Genomic DNA, 7,288 nt, shown 5'->3' with positions numbered 1-7,288 from the left:
CGGTCTGGGAGGGTCAGGAAAGGCACAGTGGCGGGAGCGAATTCCTCTGCTGTGCCTGCGCGTACGTGTCGCAGCACAGCCGGGTCTGATATAGGCCGCCCGAGCTGGTGTGCGCGACTTGCTGCCCGTGATGACTGGCAGAGCAACACGTGGTAACGTGCTTTAAGTAGGCTCAGGTAATCGCTCATGGCAAAGGTTAAGGGTGCTCCCCTTTGCACTATACGGATGCGCTTGAGTGTGTCATTCAGTGCATGAGTTACCCGGCGTCTGCGGTCTTGACCAGCCGCCACCAGAGTTGCCTGCCAACGAGCCTTGAGTGTGTCCCATGAATCAGTCGCAACGAAGCTCTTGCACGATGCTGCCAACGCCGTACGCAGCGACGCCACGCTTTCCGGGTCCGCCAGTAGGCTCGTGTCCATGCGCCACGTAACAGCACGTGGGGTGTCCTCACCAAAGTCTAGCCTGACTGACAAGGGGTGGTGATCGGAAATCACCGGCGTGCCTGCAGAGAACGCGAGAACTTCGCAGCTAAGGACAAAAGAAGCGAGCTCTGGTGGAAAATAGAATTTGTCTATCCGACTCGCTGACTGTGCTCTCTCAAACGTCGCTCCAAAGGCATCCCCGTGAAGCTGCACCCACGCGTCAGACAAGCGGAACTGAGTCACGAGATCGCGGAGCGCGGGGGCACCGCAATAACCGCGACCGTGACCCTGTCCGCGGACGGCACGGTCGATGTTAAGTACACAAATGAAGTCACCGACGATGAAAGTGGGGTAGGGATCAAGGAGGAATGAGTCGAGGCGCTCAAAAAAATCAGAACTACTAGTCTGCCGTGCTGGCGTATATACAACCAACGCACGTACCCGCCGCTGGTTTAGTGTGAAGTCGACCGCAAGAGTGCGGCCGTCCAGCCCGAAAGTGCAATGAGCACCCGGCGTAGAAAGAGAAGTTTATTTTTTCTGTTTTAACATAGAAAATACAAAAAAAAAGCAGATGAACTTAATTCTCTGATCAGTCAAGCACATGCGCAGTGACGCAGCACTGAGCACGTCAGTAATGCAGTAAAAATGCCGATACTCGACCGCCGCGCAGGACGATAAAGTATGTCGACCATTTGCGCAAGAACTCGGCCTCGCTCATTGACAGAGCGTCCATGCATGCTTGTTCAAAGAGGCGCGTGCGCAGGCGCTGCAACATTGGGAACATTGTTCTTTGCGGACGCCCATTTAAGGATGCCACTCCACGCTGCCGCCACAAAACGAACATGCCGACACACAAGAGCATATTTGTGAACAGTTCGCGTGAACTAGTGCGCGCTTCGAGGCGGGTTAAAAACATGCGTGACACTAATGTCCAAAAGGTGCGCGCAACTACACACTCAAACATTGCGTGCTGCAAAGTTTCAAGCAGACCGCACTGCGGGCATCGGGGGCACCCGGCGTAAGCAACAAACGTTCTCGTCAGTAACGTCGAACTTCGACTGCCCGCTGCTCGCGGCATCGTTCAATTTAAAGCCGGCAAGGAAACTTGGAGATACCAGGTTGAGATCATCTAGAGTAATCTGGAAACACGTAGATGCAGCTCGGCATGGCTGTGATTAATCGAGATTAGTCCGGTCGCTTCTCGCGTCACGAACACAAATGATAACACCCCTTTCCTGCGGCCTTGCCCGAACGAACGGACACTACAATGATACGAGGCAATATGCGCGAGGCTTCACGTGCTTGTATTGGAGGAGGGCTCCAAGCGCTCCTGATAGCAGCTGCTGATAAATCTTATTCTCTTCGTGTCGCATATACGAATGGTTTTGCCAAATGACTCACTTCGAACCCTTGGCAGGGCGGCATGTCCTGCAAACGTAACGCAAAGATATTTTATCACTCTATATTGCCGCGTCTACAACAATAGCCGCTCGGCGGCTGTTCGGCACGCAGCTCGTGCGCCACGCTGTTCGCTGCTGAAGAAGACGAAACTGGACGTTCAATCCTGGCCGTCTCGATGTGCGCTGGCATCATCTCGGTGTTGGCGTTCCTCTGCCGTCTGGACGCGGCGCTACCTGTACCAACTGCTACGTGACAATATGCTCCACAGGAGTTCCCTGTTTACGTTATCGTATGCACCGCTTATGTCCAGAAAGGCTAGAAACAGAGGTCTGTTTTCCGCTTTAGCTATTTCTATGTATTGGGTAAGCACGAACAGGCTATCATCTAAGTGCCTACCCTTTCTGAACCCGTTCTGTCCTTTCGCTGCGTGCCGAACAGCCGCCGAGCGGCTATTGTTGTAGACGCGGCATTGCCTCTCGGACCGCGATGCCGAGATCCCGATGCCGCCGTAGCCGGATTCGGTGACACCGAGTTTCCCTGACGCCGATGCAGTTAGCGCCGACCTCCGCATTCACGTTGACGGGCACCCAGTGACTGCTTTAGTCGATAGAGGCGCGGACTTTTCGATAATAAGCAAGCACCTCGCGGATCGCCTCAGCAAGGTAAAGATAGCATGGGATGGACCTCAAATTCGTGCTGCTGGCGGTCACCTCATGACCCCTGTCGGAAGATGCACTGCTCGAGTCACCATTGCCAATTCTGCTTTTGTTGGCACTTTTGTTGTTCTGCCGCACTGCTGCAAAGACCTGATCCTCGGAATGGACTTCTTGCGTGAGCATGGTGCCATCATAAACCTTCCTGATCGTCTGGTAACATGTTCGACCCCGGGAACGATTTCAGCCGACACCGAACCACGCAGAGTGGCCCTGCGCATAATCGACGCCGATGTGACCGTGCCTCCGCGATCCTGTACCCTCGTTACCGTCATTTGTGACGACCGGTGCAGTGCTGACGGCGTAGCAGAACAGAACACTGCGCTTGTGCTCTCTCATGGGGTCTGCACCGCGAGAGGTATCGTCACGCTACGGAACGGCCTGGCAGATGTCCTTCTAACGAATTTCGGGACCGAACGGCAACACATCGCCAAGGGCACTGCGGTCGCATACTTCGAGGGCATCGCCGAAATTAACGACTGCCTTGCCCTCCAGAGCGAAACGTCCAATTCTTGCACACCTCAGTTGATCCTCAACGTGAACCCAGGCTTACCCCCAGCCGATAGGGAGAGCCTAGTCGGCCTCCTGCATCAGTTCCAGGACTGTTTCTCGTCTACGTCGGCAGTCAAACAGACGCTTCTCGCTAAGCACCGCATCATTACGGACTACAGTACCCGACCAATTGGACAAAACCCGTCCCGTGTCTCACTGCGGAAGCGTGAAGCCATAGCTGAACAAGTCAAAGAGATGCTGCAGGATGGTATTATTCAGCCGTCGAGGAGCCCGTGGGCTTCGCCTATGGTTTTGGTTAAGAAGAAGGATGGTAGTCTGCGATTTTGCGTTGACTACCGGAAGCTTAACCAGGTTACCAAGAAAGACGTCTACCCGTTACCACTCATTGACGACTCTCTTGACCGGCTGCGGCACGCGCGCTACTTTTCTTCGCTGGACTTAAAAAGTGGTTACTGGCAGATCGAAGTTGACGAGCGGGATCACGAGAAGACAGCGTTCGTGACGCCGGATGGCCTTTATGAGTTCAAGGTCCTTCCTTTCGGTTTGTGTGCAGCTCCGGCAACATTTCAGAGAATCATGGACGCTGTTTTCCCGGGCCTGAAATGGCAGACGTGCTTGGTATACCTGGACGACGTTGTTGTATTTTCGCCAACGTTCGAAGAACAGCTCCAGCGCCTCTTGACAGTGCTACAGGCTATAAGATCTGCCGGCCTGACGTTGAAGCCCGAGAAATGCCACTTTGGTTATGAGGAGCTCCTTTTCCTGGGCAATGTCGTCAGCCATCGTGGAGTACGGCCTGTTGTGCCATAGAGGTGGTCCCGTTGCGCTCGCCACCCGTTTCGTGACTGAGCGTTGCCAACTCTCTTAGCGGTAGCGAAGACTCCGAGTCAGGCGTCGGTGAGACTAAGAAAATGCTTTATACATTATGTACAGGGCATAATATAGTTCAACATCGGCACGGGGGCCGAGAGCTATACAACGCGACTGTTCTCGCACAGCGACGATCAGCGAGACACCAGCGCGTCACACCATCCGACTCCACTCGTGAGCAGCACTCGACTCACGGTGGGTCGGTCACTCGGTCACTCCGTCACACACCTCCAAGCTGCAGCGTTGGGGCTTTTATAGCCTGAGGAACGGTGGCCCCTCAGAACTGGCCAATCCAAAGGCAGCACTCGACGGCAGTCCGAAAGGACCAATCAGCGATCGCGCGGGCCAACCGCTTCAAATTTTGCCGCGCGCGGTGGCGTCCGGGAGAGAAGGAATCTGGCGCCTCGCTGTCTGGCCTCTTGCGACAGGTCCAGGCGTGTTGCTTGCAGATGCTTCTCCTAGGACTCCGCTGCCGTACGGCGCAGCATCGTGGCTTGTCAGGGAGCGTTAGGGCGCGTGCCTTTCGGCGCAGCACCAGGGCTTGTCAAAAGGGACGCTCGCAGGAGAAAGTTAGCGGCCGGCAGAATTGGAATCCGGGCGGGTTTCCCGGCATGACAGCATCCCCGCCATCAGATAAGGCGCCGGGAAGACGAGCTGCTTCCACGTGGCTCGGATGCCAGGCGCGCATCTTCGTCAGGCTCTTCCAAGTTCACGTCCAGTCCAGGTAACTTCACGAGCACCAGGTCCCACTCGCAGGCCAGGAGCTCTGTTGACCTCGTTGTCGCCAAGGCACCTCGACCAGCTTCGCTGAGGTCGTTCCGATCCCCTTGCTTCTCGCCACTGGTCATGGTTGGTCGTTCTGCAGACTACAAAACCGACCGGCAAAAGGCAACACCCAACACAAGCAAGTGCCCTCTGTCTCCCATCAAACACCAGACGAAGCCATAATCCAAATTAACCTAACTAAATTGATGTCCCCGTTTATTCCCGCTGCAACAAAAGGCATGTGTACGATCTGGTACACAAGGTTCAAACAACCATTTTGCAAAGTGTCAACACATCAAAATAGCAGGAGCACTTAATAATCAACAATAATAATGAAAATAAGATTGGTCCCCTTGAAATCATTTGGACCGAAAACACACTACTGAGGAAGCAAATGAGGTCATTCATTTTTGCCCCTTTCTTCCTTCGAACATGATAGTTTGCTGCAAAGCGAGAGAAGGTAAGTAACGAGGAGGTCACTGAAAGAAGCGAGGCCTAGAATGCACGACTTAGAGCATCGGCGTTCGCGTTCAACCTTCCCTTCTTATAGCGGACAACCAGATTGTGCTGCTGGAGGGTCATGCTCCACCTCAGCAAACGGCCGCTTTTAGACGACATGTTACTTAACCAGGTTAGGGGGCAATGGTCCGTTTCCACAACAAACTTAGAACCGGAGACATAACAAGCCAGCTTCTGAACTGCCCACACAAGGCAGGCGCACTCTTTTTCAGAGGTGCTGTATGCCTCTTCCCTACAACTTAGTTTTCGACTCAAATACAAAATTGGTCGTTCATGACCACTAGCCTCTTCTTGGCATAGCACCGCTCCCATTCCGCGATCACTCGCGTCACATTGAATAATGAAACCTTTCGAAAAGTCTGGCGCCGTTACAACCGGCTTATGGCTCAATGCTTGTTTCAACATTTGGAACGCATTTTCTTTCTTCGAGTCCCACGTCACCTTAACGGGCTCCGATTTTCGAAGCGCGTCTGTTAGCGGGCTGGCAAGGTCAGAGTAGTCTCTCACATAGTGTTGGTAATATCCAGCTAAACCTAAAAAAGCCCTTATATCCGTCTTAGTGGTTGGCCGGGGATAGTTTACAATAGCGGCTACCTTGATGTCGGAAGGTCTACGCCGGCCGCGCCCCACCACATGGCCCAAATAAGTCACCTCACCGCAACCTAGGTGACATTTAGCTGGTTTCACAGTGAGGCCTGCCTCTTTCAACCTGCACAATACAACTCGCAAGTGCTCGAGATGTTCTTCCCAAGTGTCCGAAAAGATGGCAACATCGTCGAGGTATGGCAATGCAAACTCGCCCAAACCATGAAGCACTCTGTCCATCAGGCTAGAGAAACAATACGGCGCGTTTTTAAGTCCGAAGCTCAGCATGAGTGGGCGGAAGGTTCCGAACGGGGAAACGAACGCGGCGCAACGGCTAGCCCGTTCCGTAAGGGGTACTTGCCAATAGCCTCGCACGAGGTCCAGCGTAGATATATAATTTGACTTCGACACCGTCTCCACTCTTTCTTCTAGGTTCGGTATCGGATATGTCTGATCTCGGGTGATCGCGTTCAGACGCCGATAATCGACGCATGGCCTCGGATCCTTTCCCGGAACCTGGACAAGTATCAGGGGCGATGTGTAGTCGCTCTCACTTGGCACTATAACCCCCAAGTCACGCATGCGCTGAATCTCCTCAGCCATGATTTTTTTCTGCACGGGTGAACAACGATACGGTTTACTGCGGATCGGTTGCTCAGATGTTAGCTCGATGTCGTGCTCTAAGACCGTGGTCTTTCCGGGACGGTTCGAAAAAACCTCCTTAAACTCGGAAACTATTCCCTTTAAATCCTCCTTTTGGGTGGTACTTAGACGCGCGTCCAAAGTCAGCTGTTCCAACATTAGCTCTAAACCACAATCTTTCATGTCAGCTGTCGTCAGGATTTCCGCCCCTTCCTCATCGGCAGCATTTATCGTCATGCTTACAATCGCGTGACGCTGAATGTAGGGCTTCATCAAGTTGCTGTGATAAATTTTGTTGGGCCGTCTCCCTAATTTCACTTCGTAGTTGGTATCGGAAAGCTTCGATACAACCTTCGCGGGTCCTTCCCAGTGAACCTCGAGCTTGTTTTTCTTCGACGGACGCAGCAACATCACTTGACTACCCACTTCGAAGGTGCGTTTTTTTGCTGACTTGTCGTAATATCCCTTTGACAAGATTTGCGCCGCCTTCATGTGCCTCTCTACAATATCTTTTGTTTTCCCGAGCCTCTGAAGAAGGTCGAGGACGTAGGAGACTACATTTGGGTCGTCATCACTGCCTTCCCAAGACTCTCGCAACATGCGCAGCGGAGTTCTAAGGCTTCGGCCATACACGAGCTCCGCGGGGCTAAAGCCTGTGCTCTCATGGGGAGCAGACCTCAAGGCGAACATAGCGGCGGGAATGCAGGCCTCCCAGTCACAGTGGCGCTCAAAGCACAGGGCTCTCAATATGCGCTTCAGCACCGAATGCATTCGCTCTACTGGATTAGATTGCGGGTGATGGATAGAACTGTGCACCACTTTAATGCCGCATCTTTCCAAAAAGGTAGAAGTTAGGCA

This window comes from Amblyomma mixtum, chromosome 10 (genome assembly GCF_055824585.1).
Source record: "Amblyomma mixtum isolate Tamu chromosome 10, ASM5582458v1, whole genome shotgun sequence".
Taxonomy (NCBI): Eukaryota; Metazoa; Arthropoda; class Arachnida; order Ixodida; family Ixodidae; genus Amblyomma; species Amblyomma mixtum.
This window is presented reverse-complemented; position numbering follows the sequence as displayed.